Here is a 14594-nt window from a genome sequence, read left to right as displayed (position 1 = left end):
AACCTCTTCTGTGTCCATCTTTTGAGGTTTGACTTCCAAGCCAACCTTGAGTCGTTCTCCTCCTTCAAACACCACGTCTATTATTTGCCAAATACTGAACAAGGTTCTTGTGCAACTCTTGCGAATCTCTCATTTCCTTTCCCTTCATTTGATACGTACTCATTGGAGAGCTTCTCTGTGCCAGGCACTGCAGTAGGCTCAGGTGATTCAGAAGCAATCTGATGGCCCCAGACCTCAAGAGATGGAAGGATAAATATGGACAAGGGACCATCCCCTCCAGATACACCTCTTTCAGTCTCCCTGGCATTCACCCCTAAATACCTCCTTCTAAAACATCAGTTTCATCCATGTCGCTCTTCTGCACTTTAACCATTCTTGATTTCTTAGTTTTGATAGGATCTCCTTTTCTTGAAATCTTTGGCCCTTCTTTTTACCACTGTGATTTTGCTCCACAAGGTCAATTAGAGCCATGGATGCGTGGTGGTGTTTAGTTCTTCAATGTGTTTTCCCAGTTGTTATCTGCTAGATCTATCAATTAATGAGAGAAGTGTTAACATAAGCACCCGTAATTGTGTATTTTTCTGTTTTTATTTTCAGACTCATCATCTTTTTAAAAAGAGTTTTGAGGCTCCACATCCAGAGACATACATATTTAGTATAGTTATTTCTTTGGTGAGCTGATACCTTATAATTAGATACCATCTCTCTTTGTACATGGAAGTTTTATTTGCTTTGAAATTTATTTTGTCTGATATTAATATGTCCACTTGAGCTTTTTTTCATTAACGCTTGTGTGGTGTATCTTTTCTCATTCTTTCATTTCAATTTTATGTAACTTTTAATCCCTCATATAACTATATTTGAAGTCAGTTATTTTTAATATATTCTGACAATTTCTGATGGTTAATTGATGTGTTTAGATTATTTACATTTAATATTATTATTGATAAGTTTGCATATAGATTTACTATCTAACAATTTATTAATAGTTTGTTCTCTTTAGTTTTCATTCCTCATTTTTCTCTTCCTATGTTTTTTGGCTTATTTAAACATTGTTAGTAGGTTGTCTGGTGATTACTATATACATACTTAACCTTTCACAGCATACTTAGAATCAATAAATTACCATTCATGTTTAATATAGAAACCTCATCACCATTTAGTCCCTGTATGTTATGTGTACAGTACTTCTAGATACAATGAAATTCCATCAGACAATGTCACAACTTTCACTTTCAATCATCAAACATACTTTACAGAGAGAAGACCAGTAGTCCATCATATTCCCAGATATTGCCCATCTCTCCTATTGTTCCTTTGTTCATGGTATTCTAAATTTCCTTCTGGTATCATTTTTCTTGTCTAAACACCAGACTAACTCTTTTCTAGCACTTCTACTAGCAATGTATTCTCTCAGTTACCTTTAAATGAGAACGTATTTCTTTCACTCTTGTCTGAAGCATATTTTACTATACTTAGCATTCTGGGTTAACAGGTGTTTCTTTCAGCATTTAATAAATGTTGTAATTTCTTTATGGCTCCCGGGGATTCTGACGAGAAATTCACAATCATTCAGATTGTAGTTTTCCTTTCATTTTCCTTTGATTGTTTTCAAGAATTTTCTTTTTCTTTTGCTTCCAGCAATCGAATTGCGATATGCCTGAGTGTGGATTTATTTGGGTTTATCCTGCTTGAGGATTGCTGAGATTCTTGAATCTGGTTTATATCTTTGTCAAATTTGGAAAGGTTTCAGCCATTAATAATTCAAATGTTTGCTTTTTTTCTTTTTCAAGGGTCTCTGTCTCCTCTTCTTTGGGTCTCCAACGATGTGACTATAAGATGTTTGTTATTTTCATATTTGTCTCTGAGGCTCTGTCCATCTTTTAAAATACGCTTTCCCTCTATCATTTAGATTGGGTAGTTAGTATTGTTCTATCCTCACATTTACTAACTTTTGCTCAGTCATCTCTTTCTGCTATTGAGGCAATCCTGTGGTGTTGTTTATAATTTGGGTTAATACATTTTTCAGTTCTGAAGCTTCAATTTGGATTTGTAGCTTTCCATTATTTGCTAAGACTTTCTCACATTCCATTCATATAAAGAGTTCATGCCCCTAATCCTTGGAGCATTTAATGATTGCAGTTTTAAAGTATTTGTCAGATGATGACAACATCTGTGTCATCTCACTATTGGTATCTGTTGATTCTCTTTTCCAAGTGAATTAAGGTTTTCTCGGTATTTCACATGCTGAATAATTTTGGATAATACCCTGGCTGTCTTTGTTTTATGTTATAAGACTTTGTGTCATTCAAATCCTATGGAGAATATTGCCATTTTTGTTTTTGCAGACACTTGACTGCCTTGTGTTCAAGTTTTAAATACTGACCAGCCTTCCTTCTATGGTTTCAAAGTCCCTTGCATTTTCAAAGCCTTTACAATATTTTTTGGGATCTCTAGAGTGTGTGCAATCCAGCGGTGAGTGTGGACTTGGGCAGTGGGCTAACACTTACTTCACTTTCCAAAGTCTATGGTATGTTGTTTAATGTCAGAGCCACTTCTTCACAATTCGCAGGTCTTTGCAGGAGTTCACAAACAACCTTATATATTTGCTTTCCACAGTGTCTTTTCCAATATATTCTTGTTATCTGGGTCTCAGAGTTTCAACCCTTGAAACTGACAAGACAGCTGGGGCTTTATTTACCCTACTCTGTCCTGCACTTCTCAGGACTGTGTCACATTTCTGCCGAACTTCAGGAGAAAGAGAGAGAAAAAGAGAAATGGAGTATGTTCCTTGGAATCACATCTTCGCTGAAGAAACAGAAAACAAGTTAAAAATTGGGAGTAGAGCTCCATACTGAAGGCCAGTAAGTGCCAGAGCAACCCTAATTGCCCATAGGTCATAAATCAGAGAAGCGTCCAATTTCCTACTGCGTTCAAACTATCTAATATTTTGTCGTTTCTTTCACTAGTTTGGAAGATTTGAAGTTGTCACCTGGAGATCCGAGACGAAGAAAATAACAGAGTTTGGAGAATGTGGGCATCGATCCCACCACCTCTCACATGCTAAGCGAGCGCTCTACCACCTGAGCTAATTCCCCAGGACCCGATAACAGTGCTCGTCCCTCCTCTTTTTCAGTACACTAGTCTCCACTTTATTCACTCTTTTTGGCTGCCCAAAGTACAGGCAATGTCAAGGCCATTAACGGGAGACCGGGACTGTACTACTGGAGCACCTTCTCAAAGATGACTTGGGGTAAGAGCGGCTGCCTATTTCTCTGCGAGGGAAAGGGGGAGAAAGCCACCGTAGGAAAACTAGCGCCTCCGCCATTTCTCATTTCGAATCTTCTGGGACAGAAGAGAACACAGCCCAGCTGGGAGGACTCATCCAGAACGGGCTCTCTAAAGTAGTACAGCTATCTCCGGACGATTACGTGTTTTTAAAGACGAAAACCGAAAAACAACGACACAACTGGGATTATCACTTGTTCTTTTTACGTGGGGCCTCCTGGAAGAAAGCGGCGGGCGACTTCTCTTGAATTTCGGGAGGCCTAAGAAAACACTCCGTGTTTCTGCTCAGTTTCAAACCCGGCACCTCTCGGGAGTTAGAGGAGTATGATGACCTCTATCTACACTACTGAAACGCACGCTATGGCTCACCTCTGGAGATGAAGTCTCCATTCTTGCTAAGGAGCGTCCTTTAGCGATTCCGTATCAACACCATATGAGAACAGCAAAAAATACAAAATATTACAGACAAGAACCATAGGAAATAAGAGGCGAGATCGTATCAGTCTGAAGGAATAAAAAATGGACTTTGAGGGGTGCAGATGAGAACTGACCATGGGACGGAATGAACATAGGATCTAGGAATTCCTGTGTTAAGAAATATACCTGTTTAATTGGGGTGGGTGGAGGTGCGTGTGTGCACGTGCATACGTGTGTGCGTGTGAAATAGACATAGAGGAAAATAGTAATTGAAAAGCCTGGACACGTGGAGATATGTTCGGGAGGATATTGTGGAGGATTAAAAAACCTTTGAAAAAATTTCAGCAAATGGCTTACATAATCAAAATAAAATTTTAGGAAAGAGTTTTGATTTTGAATGCCAAAGAGTTTGGACATGAGTAAACTAGAATTGGAGAGAAAGGAAAAGAAGTTATAAAGATATCAAAGGATTGATGTTTATCCTGTTAGCTCCTGAGATCAGCAGTAGCATGATTCTTTCTGCATCTCCAGTGCCCAGTACACTGCCTGGCACAGGATACATCTTCCATAAACATCACAGGATGGATAAAGGAACAGGTGAATGAGAAGAGAGAGAAAGATTCTGGACAGGTTGTGCAAGAAGGATATACAGCATACATCAAGACACTGAGTGTAGAGATTTGAGGAGAAAAAGGAGTGCAAGGCACTTAGAAGTCTTAAACCTGGGTCACAGACACAGAAGAGATTTTTGAATTAATATCTGATGTAGGGAAGAATAAATTCAGTCACTTATAAGTATTTTTTATATGAATGAATGAGTGAATAAAGGAATAAACTGGCACGGAGAAAAACAGATGGTGAGACTATGAACTTGGTTAAAGGAAAAGCTCATATTTTTAATTTAGAACAAATTAACCTTTGTGTATCTGGTTTTGCTCCTTACAGCCTATGACCTGAGAAAAATGTTTCAGTTCCTCTGAGCTTCAGTTTCATCAGTAAAATGGGAAAGATGATGTTTAGGTTAGCTGCAAGCTCTGGACAAGCTAATCTTCAGAAGTCCATTTCTGGGGGTCCTTTTGTTAACATGTAAATAAGAAATGAAGTGGCACATCATCTCCTTTCCACTCCCTAAGAGAAAATCAAGGAGGCAAAGTTGGAATCCTACAACCCAGAATCAGATATGTCACCATTTTGTCACTGGTCTCACAAATAATAAACAGTTTTCAAGGATACTTTGTCCTGAAAGGATTATTGCCTTGTCTACACTGTTACCGTTCTGGATGTGACTACTGTCTCGTCTTCCTCTCTTTAGCTTCCGCTCTCAAAGAATTAGAGCTTTCTGCTCTGCCTAGTGTAAGAATCCTCACAAGCATCATTAGTCAAATCCTCCAGCCCTCTGCTTCCTGGCACTCTTCTGAAGAAGCAGAAGATAAGAGACCATTTTAGGGCTTCACCATTAAAAAACAGAAAGAAACTGGAAATTAAGGATCCATGCAGAAGAAAATGGTTAAAATAAAATGTATGCAAAAGGAACCAGTCTTTTAATTCTGTTCTACTTTCCACCCAATGTTCAAATGACTATCAGCTGTTCTTGGATTACAAAGGAAGTCTTAAACATTTGTGGCCCTTACAATTTTATTTCTCATTCTCTAATTATAAAATAGAAAATTTTGTTTGCGAAAAATAAAAATTCTGCATTATAAATAAATTGCTATTCATCAGTAAAAATCAAAACATTGGATGAGGCACAAAGAAAGTGAAAAATAAATTAGCAGATGAAGAGATTAATATTGTGCAAGTGTGAGAGAATGGTTTATAGAACTACTCATTTGGATTTGATCTGCCTATTCCCTATCCTAAACTATTACCTGCCTTTCAAGTTAGAAACCATATTTTATGGCTTAACTCTAGGCAGTGAAGATACAGTGAGGTCAAAAGAGTGATTTGAGCATAAAGAATCTCATATTCTAGAGGAGAGATAGAAAATTTAGAAAGAGAAACTTCGTAAGACACTTTCTAAAGCACATAGTGTTTGTGAAAAGGATGGAATAAGTTGATGTGATAGACACTGAGTATATGGCTTTAGCTAGGGAGGTGGTTTCTGTAGCTAAGTGATATTTGATTTGGGGACTAAATGCCAAGAATTAGACATCTTACTAAACATGAGTCAAGATTAGAAGAAGCTGGCAGCTGAAAAAAGGGCCTCTGTAGACAGCTGGAAAACTAGCCTACACACAGCTCAGTTACCAGATATCCAATGCGAATCCAAAATGTAAGAAGTTTTTACATCTCATTTACAGACCATGTACTAGTGGACTAACCTAATGTTAAGTTTGCCCCTGAACGACCATCCATACACAGGGTCTCCAATAGCATCATCCACAGGACTCTTTGCATCTGAAAGAGTTTTAGCTCAGATTGAAGGAGAGCAAAATCTTTCAGTGAAGAGTGAAATGCAAGGACTGTTCCACAGCTCAGCATGGCAGACTCATGACCTCTTTCTCTTCCCTTCATGTTTTTAGGCCTCATCAGGTTCTGATTGCAAATGGGGATGAAATACCTTTCTAACATTAACTACTGGGATTTTTTCCAAAATTTTTTCAGATTTCAGCTGCCTCTGCAAAGAGGAAAAATTCTATCTTGGGGTCTATGTGTGGAAATTAAGCACCACATGGCTGTTTCATAATTTTGCAGACATCTCTGAAGGTTTTGATCAGCACTGTCATCACAGGCACTTTGATGATTGAGTCCCAGCAAGGGGGTGAAGAATCTCCTTAAGGAACATTGATGCAAAAATCCTCAACAAAATACTACCAAACAGAATTCAACAGCACGTTAAAAGGATTACACACCATGACCAAATGGGATTTATTCCTGAAATGCAAGAATGGTTCAACATATGAAAATTGATCAATGTAATATGCCACATCAACAGAAGAAGGAAAGAAAACATGATTATCTCAATTGCTGCAGAAAAGAATTTGACAAAATTCAATACCCTTTCATGATAAAAAACACTCAATAAACTAGGAATAGAGGGAAGCTACCTCCACATAATAAAAGCCATATATGAAAAACCCACAGCATGCATCATACTTAATGGTGAAACACTGAAAGTATTTTCTCTACGATCAGGGAACAAGGCAAGGATTCCTGCTTTCACTACTTCTATGCAACATACTACTGGAAGTTCCAGCCAGAGCAGTTAGGCAAGAACAAGAAATAAAAAGCAGTCAAATCAGAAAGGAAGAGGTAAAATTATCTCTATTTGCAGATGATACAATCTTATATGTAGAAAATCCTGAAGACTCCACAAAAAAAAGGTGTTAGAACTAATAAATGAATTCAGTAAAGCAGCCGGATACAAAGTCACCAAGTAAAAATTAGTTGCATTTCTATATATCAACAATGAACAATCTGAAAACGAAATTACAAAACATTTTCATTCATAATAGCAACAAAAAAGTTAAAATAGTTAGGAATTAACCAAGAAAGTGAACGACTTGTACAATGAAAACTACAGAAAATTGTCAAAAGAAGTTAAGGAAGACATAAATAAGTAGAAACACATCCCATGTTCATGGACCGGAATACTTAATACTATTAAAAATGTGGATACTATCCAAAGCAATCTACAGATTCAGTTCAATCCCTATCAAAATATCAATTTTTTTCAGAAATAGAAAAATCCATCCTAAAATTCATATGATATCTCAAGGGACTCTGAATAGTCAAACAATGTTGATAAAGAAGAACAAAACTGGAAGACACTTCCAAAACTTACCTCAAAGCTACCATAATCAAAATAGTGTGGTATTGGCATAAAGGCAGACATAGACAAATGGAATAGAATAGACAGCCCAGAAATAAACCCTAGCATATATGGTCAAATGACCTTTTGACAAGGATCCCAAGACCATTCAATAGGGAAAGGACAAGTCTTTTCAACAAATGATGCTGGGAAAACTGGATATCCACATGCAAAATAAATAAATAAATAAATAAAGTTAGAACCTTACCTAACACTGTATACAAAAATTAATTCAAAACAGATCAAGGACTTAAATGTAAGAACTAAACAGTAAAACTCTTAGAAGAAAACACAGGACAAACTTCATGACATTTGATTTGGCAATGACTTCTTGGATATGACACCAAAGACACAGGTAACAAAAGAAAAGCTAGACAAACTGCACTTCATGAAAATTTAAAACTTTCTGTGCATCAAAAGATACTATCAAAGCAGTAAAAAGGCAACCCACAGACTGGAAGAAAGTATTTGCAAATCATATATCTGATAAGGAGTTAATATCCAGAATACATACATACATACATACATACACATATATATAACTCCTGAAGCTCAACAATGAAAAAACCCAATTCAAAGATAACAGAGGACTTGAATAGACAATTCTCCAGAGAAGACATACAAATGGCCACTAAGCCTACAAAAAGATGCTCGATGTCACTAACCATTAGGAAAATGCAAATCAACTCTACAATAAGATACCACCTCACACCCACTAGGATGGCTACTATAAAAAAACACAAAATAGCAAGTGTTGACAAGGATGTATAGAAATGGAACCCTCTTGCACTGTTGGTAGAAATGTAAAATGGTAGAGCTGGTGTGGAAAACAGCATGGCACTTTTTCAAAAATTTAAAAATAGAATTACTATATGATCCAGCAGTTCCACTTCTGGCTACATACCCAAAAGAATTGAAAGCAGAGTCTAAAGGAAATATTTGTACACCCATGTTCACAGTGGCGTTATTCACAATAGCTAAAACACGGAAGCATCCCAAGTGTCCATCAATGGATGAATGGATAAGCAAAATGTACTATATACATATGATGGAATATTATTCAGCCTTTAAAAGGAAGGAAATTCTGCAATATGCTAGAACATGGATGAAACGTGAGGGCATTACGCTAAATGAAATAAGCCAGTTACAAAAAGACAAATACTGGATGATCCCACTTATCTAAGTACTCCAGAAAGTATAATGGTGGTTGCTAAGGATCAGGGAGAGGGGAGAAAGGGCAGGTTATTGTTTAATGGGTATAGAGTTTCAGTTTTATAAGATGAAAAGAATTATGGAGTTGGATGATAGTCATGGTTGCACAACTATGTGATGTATTTAATACCACTAAAGTGTGCACTTAAACATAGTTAAGGTAGCAAATTTTATGTTAAGTGCATTTTATACCAATTAAAAAAAAACAAGCAGAAGAAATCTGAGTCAGGCATTTGGGAGCTGAGGAAAGAATATCTGCGGACAGCTGGAAAAGGAGCTCATTTACTGGAGAGTCACAACAGAATCAAAATGTGAGAAATTTTTCATCCTATTTCAAGCCATGCACCACTGACCTAAGTATACATTGAGTTGCTGAAGGACTACCCCATTCTCACAGTGTCCAAGAGCATCATTCATAGGATCCTTGGTGACTGAGGGGTTTTAGCTCAAGTGGAAGGAGAAGAAAGGCAGTCAGTGATGGGTAAAATGCAAGGATTGTCCCATTGCTCAGCACAGCTTAATCACGACCCTCCTTTTCTTCCTTTCACTGTTTTGAGCATTGTCTGGTTCTGATCAATGATGAAGATGGAATACGTCTCCAGCATTACCTGCTGTTCAGTCCTTCAATATCCTAGCTGATTTTTTTTTTTGTCTACTAGATTCATCAATTATTGAGACAGAACTGTGAAAATCTATAGCTATAATTGTGAATTTGTCTATTTCTCTTTTCAATTTTATCAGCTTTTGCTTCATGAACTTTAAAGCTCTGTGGCCAGAGGCATACAACTTTTAGACTGTTATGTCTTCTTGGTCAATTGACACTTTATAATTGCATAACATCTCTCATCACCTCTGGCAAATTTCTTTGCTTTGAAGTCTGCTTTGGCTGACACCAGTATACTCACTTAAGCTTTCTTTTGATAAGTAATTGCATGGTGTGTCTTTTCCTATTCTCTTATTTTTAACCTACTTATATCATTATATTTGAAGTGAGTTTCTTATGGTCAACATACAGTTGGTCATTGTTTATATTTAATTCATTCTGACAGTGTAACTTAATTGTTGTTTGGACTTTAAGGTAATTATTGATATTTTTGAGTGTAAGTCTACCATTTCGTAATTTGTTTCCTATTTGTTTCCTCTATTTTCATTCTTCTATTCCCACTTCCTGACTTCTTTTGGCTTATTTAGATTTTTTTAGTATTCTACATTAATTTATGTATTGTGTTTTTTTTTTTTTAAAGATTGGCATCTGAGTTAACAACTGTTGCCAATCTTCTTTTTGCTTTTTTTTTCCTTCTTCTCCCCAAAGCCCCCTAGTACATAGTTGTATATTCTAGTTGTGAGCGCCTCTGGTTGTGCTATGTGGGACTCTGCCTCAGCATGGCCTGATGAGTGGTGCCACGTCCATGCTGGGGATCTGAACTGATGAAATCTCGGGCCACCGAAGCGGAGCTCGTGAACTTAACCACTGGGCCACTGGGAGGCCCCTGTATTGTGTTTTTTTTTTATTATATCTATGTGTACAATTTTTATTAGTACTTGCTCTGAGATTTCCATAAAAATACTTAAATTTTCACAGTACATTTAGAATAAATATTTTATAATTCAAGTGGAATGTAGAAACCTAATCACCATTTAGGCCCCCTTTACTCTAATCCCTTTATTTTATGTATATAAAATTTCTACATACAATGAAAATCTATCAGACAATATTACCACTTCTTATTTCAATCATCAAACATAGTTTAAAGAAGTAGTGACAAGTAAGTCTATTTTATTTATCCAGATATTTATCATTTCTGTTGTTTTTTCATTCCTGACATTCCAAGTTTCCTTCTAGTATTACTTCCCTTCTGTGTAAATAATTTCCACTAGTCATTCTCACTTTACTTCAAATGGAAGTGTATTTATTTGAACTTCATGTCTAAAGCATATTTTTGCTGTAGATAGAATTCTGGGTTGACACTTCTTTTCTTTCAGCATTTAAAAATGTTATTCCATTTCTTCTGGTCTCCATGGTTTCTGATGAGAAATACACAAACATTCAAATCATTGTTCCCCTACTCTGGCTGTTTTCAACATTTTTTCTTTTTCTTTAATAGTTTGATTTTAGAATTTCACATGTGGACTTCTTTGAGTTTATTCTGCTTAAGTTTGCTGAAATTCTGGAATCTGTAGGATTCTGTCTTTTGCCAAATTTGGGAAGTTTATAGCTAAGTCTTCAAATAATTTTTTACCTTACTTTCCTCTCTTCTTCTGGTACTCCAAAGATGTGAATATTACATCTTTAACTCCTTTCATTTTGTTTCCTGAGGCTCTGTTCACTTTTAAAAACACTTTTTCTTTCTATTGTTCTGATTGGGCTATTACTATAGTTTTCTCTTCAAGTTCAGGGGCTATTTCCTCTGTCTTTTCTATTCTGGTATTGAGCCCATCCAGTGAGAATTTCATTGTTGTTTATGCAATAAATGCTGGTCACCTATTCCTCTGCGAGAGAAAGGAGGAGAAAAGGTAACGGGGGAGAAACTCTCCAGGAGAAAGCTCTGGTGCCGCTAAAACTTCATGTTGCACATTTCTGGAAGAAAAGAGAGCATTTCCCAGCTGGGAAGCATTCACTCGGAACGTCCCGGCTAATAATGTGGCATAGCTATACCAGGATGATTATCTTGCTCTTAAGAGAGGTGGGACTATCTCTTGCTCCTTGCAGGTTCGCTCACTTAGAGCAGGCGATGAGGAACACTCATCTGGGTTGTGGAGGGCAAAAGTTATCCGCTGTTTCCGCTTGGTTTCGAACCAAGGACCTCTTGCGTGTTAGGCAAGCGTGATGACCACTACACTACGGAAACCCTTTGACCCACGCTCTTTTTCTGATTTCTGAGATACACGTTCAATCCCTGTTAATGTGTGTCATGTAGCAGTCATAACCCACACTATATGAGAGAACAGCAAAAAACACAAATGTCTTTTACAAAAAGGGGGTTAAGGTTCAAGACTATATCAGAGAGAAGGAAGAAAAAATGAAACTTGAGGAATGAAGAGGAGGGGAGAATACAGTGTGAACAGAGCAGGCATGGTTGTAGGAATTCCTTTTGGGCGGAGGGATACCTGTTTAATGTATTTGAATTAAAAATGAAAAGGCACGCGAAACTGTCAGGAGCTGTTTAGGTGATATGGCAGAGGGGACACACTTTGACCAAGAGAGGCAGCGAGAGCTAAGTCAGCCTTCTCTCCTCTTTCGTGCTATCCTTTCCCTTACTTGTGGTAGCAATCTCCGCTTTCCAGATGACAACCACAGAGCTTTTCACCCACGACAGCAAGTTCAGATCTAAACAACAGACACTGAATCTTTTTGTTTTCTCTTTATGGGTACACACGGGGCGAAGATGGAATCGACTTCACTTAACACCCCACACTAAGGGCCACATTATCCTACAAGGCCACAACACAGCCGGGATGAAAGGAGCCGCTCTTCCCTGCTCCTTCTTTTCTCTTTTCTGTCGCCAAAATTCTCTCAGCCGCCTCCCGCACTCTTTCAGCGTCAGTCTCAGTTGACTAGGATAGAAAAACTCTCCCATTTACTCCTCCAGGATTTCCGCCCTCTTTTCTTCTGCTGCCAGCCGACCCGCCCGGTTGTGCGTCCGTTACCATCACGAGGAGTCTCTCCCTCCGTGAGGACGAGCGCTCAGGGCAGTAACCGCAGGGACTTGTCCCCTTTGAGCCGCGGACCCAGGGTGTGGGGAGGTTTGCGCAGCGGTGGGTTGAACTTCTGCAGATACCTGCAGGGACGACCCAGCCAGTTAAATTCTGTGCTGCTACCTCCTACCAGCTGATCTCAACCCCATCCACTGGTAACTTGATAGAAGATCCGGATCGTCCCCTTTACTCTGTGAAGGTCTCATCGCTTACGAGCTGCTTCTCCTCACTCGTGGCTGTTTTTTACACCTGACTGGTGATCCGCGTGCATTCTGCCCTCCCCACTTAAGCTTCTCTCTCCTTTGGTTATGAAACAGCTGTAGCTTGTTTCGGTGTGAATTTGGACAGCTCAACATTGGGGGAAATTAAGCAGGATTCTCTGATGATTATGTTAATTCGAGAGAGGGCATTAACAAAGAGTCGAGTGTTCTCAGACGGGACACTTTTTCATGCAAAATGGGCTAGTATAGAAGATATTGTCAGACTTGCGCCAGGTTCTTGTCTTATTCTTTTGTAAATCTTTTCCAGCCTCTCTCAACTTCCCTCAATCCTTCTCAGATGTGTCGTGATTGAACAAGTTTTATGAGGATCTCCTTAAAATAAAAGCTTCTGAAGAATTTTTTTGATACATGTGGATTTTAAACAGCACAGCACACGACCTCATCTCCTCAGAAAACTAAAAGCGACCTCGAGCCAGCCAGGAGTCGAACCTGGAATCTTCTGATCCGTAGTCAGACGCGTTATCCATTGCGCCACTGGCCCCACTCATGTTAGCATTTTTTGAACCATTGTTAATTAGCCTTTGTGAGATTCTTGCATTTTTATACCATAGAATTTCTGGATGTTGTTGACGTGCCCTCGACATCTTTCCCATTTGTCCGCTCTCCAGTTTCCCAGTTGAGAGAATGTAAAGATTCGAGGTCTACCCTGAAGCCTCCTTAGTTCAATATCCTGCTGGCCTCAGATCCTCGACCTTGTGGGGAGGGACCTGGAAGCAGCAAATGATGGAGTTTTTAGGGCTTCGCTGTTGCAGAATGGAAGGCAACCGAGAATCAGGGACCAGGATGAACAAACGGAATAACAGAAACACATGCAAACCCAATTGCACTATTAATTCTTCCTCAGTTTGGGTTGTGTTCTTTCTTGTACTCTTAGAGTGCGGAGCACATCCCTCAATTGTGGCGTTTATCACACTGTGTTATAAACAGCTGTTTGCTCAGCGGCATTTCCCACTCAATTGTATCTTTCTTGAGGGGTGCACCCTCAGTGTCTACAATAAATAATTTCACATTAAAAGTATGCATACATGAATGAAGTGAGAAAAATGCCTGCAAGCATCAGGAAAAAAGTTTAACTTGTGGTATAGGTAGGCATCACGAGTCTGTGATTCCATGCTATCCCAATTCAGATGTTTGAGTGGGAGGTGAGTGGAGTGCTATATACAGCAGTGGTATTCTAGCTTCCTGAATATACCTTTTAGGCTCACAGTAGTTTATGTGCTCAGGGTTTAGGGCTGGGCATGTGCGCATTAATTCTAAAGCTAGTGACAGTCAGACAGTAGGGCTGGGCTGGAATAGTGGCTGAGAAGTAGGCCTCCTAAATGAAGAGAATGTCTAGGCTGCTGAGATTAAAAAAAAAAGATTAATGAACCAAGTGCACACTAGACATTTTCATTATTTGTTTTTCATAATGGTAGTGATCAGGAGGATTTAGAACACAATGCTTACAAAACTTGTAAGATATCTAGCCCAAAGATCCCTCCCCAATAACAGGAAACTTTCAGCAATAGCTCCACAACAATTGAAACAACAACACTCAACTGGCTTAAACAAAGTTAATTTATTATCACACATAGCAAGTGCAGATGGTAGGGAGGCAACATGCCTGGTTAATTCAGTAGCTCCATGATGTCATCAGGACCCAGATATTTTGAATCTTGGCACTCTGTCATTCTCAGCATATGGATGTCATACTCCAGCTGTTTCCCCTGTAGCACCTAAAACTCTCACAATCTCAAGATAAAGCCCAGAAGGAAAACAAACAGACCTTTTTCTTGTATCTCTTGTTGAGGATGACTTCTATATGCTCTCCAGTAGATTTCCCCTTACAATGGCTAGAATTGTATCACATACTATCACTTAATCCAACTACTGCCAAGAGAGGGACCACT

At 38.5% G+C, this 14594-nt stretch overlaps 3 non-coding genes across 3 annotated transcripts; all 3 read right to left on the bottom strand.

Annotated features, from left to right (window-relative positions):
- Positions 1-3025: 3025 nt before the first annotated feature.
- On the bottom strand, positions 3026-3098 carry TRNAA-AGC (transfer RNA alanine (anticodon AGC)). The gene has a single exon. It is a non-coding gene; the product is annotated as a tRNA-Ala (tRNA).
- An 8406-nt stretch (positions 3099-11504) lies between these two features.
- TRNAV-AAC (transfer RNA valine (anticodon AAC)) lies at positions 11505-11577 on the bottom strand. The gene has a single exon. It is a non-coding gene; the product is annotated as a tRNA-Val (tRNA).
- Positions 11578-13113: 1536 nt separating this feature from the next.
- On the bottom strand, positions 13114-13186 carry TRNAR-ACG (transfer RNA arginine (anticodon ACG)). Its single transcript has one exon. It is a non-coding gene; the product is annotated as a tRNA-Arg (tRNA).
- Between the last annotated feature and the right edge of the window lie 1408 nt (positions 13187-14594).

This window comes from Equus asinus, chromosome 8, assembly GCF_041296235.1.
Source record: "Equus asinus isolate D_3611 breed Donkey chromosome 8, EquAss-T2T_v2, whole genome shotgun sequence".
Lineage (NCBI taxonomy): Eukaryota > Metazoa > Chordata > Mammalia > Perissodactyla > Equidae > Equus > Equus asinus.
The sequence above is the reverse complement of the archived record's forward strand: the minus strand, read 5'-3'. Positions and strand labels throughout refer to the sequence as shown.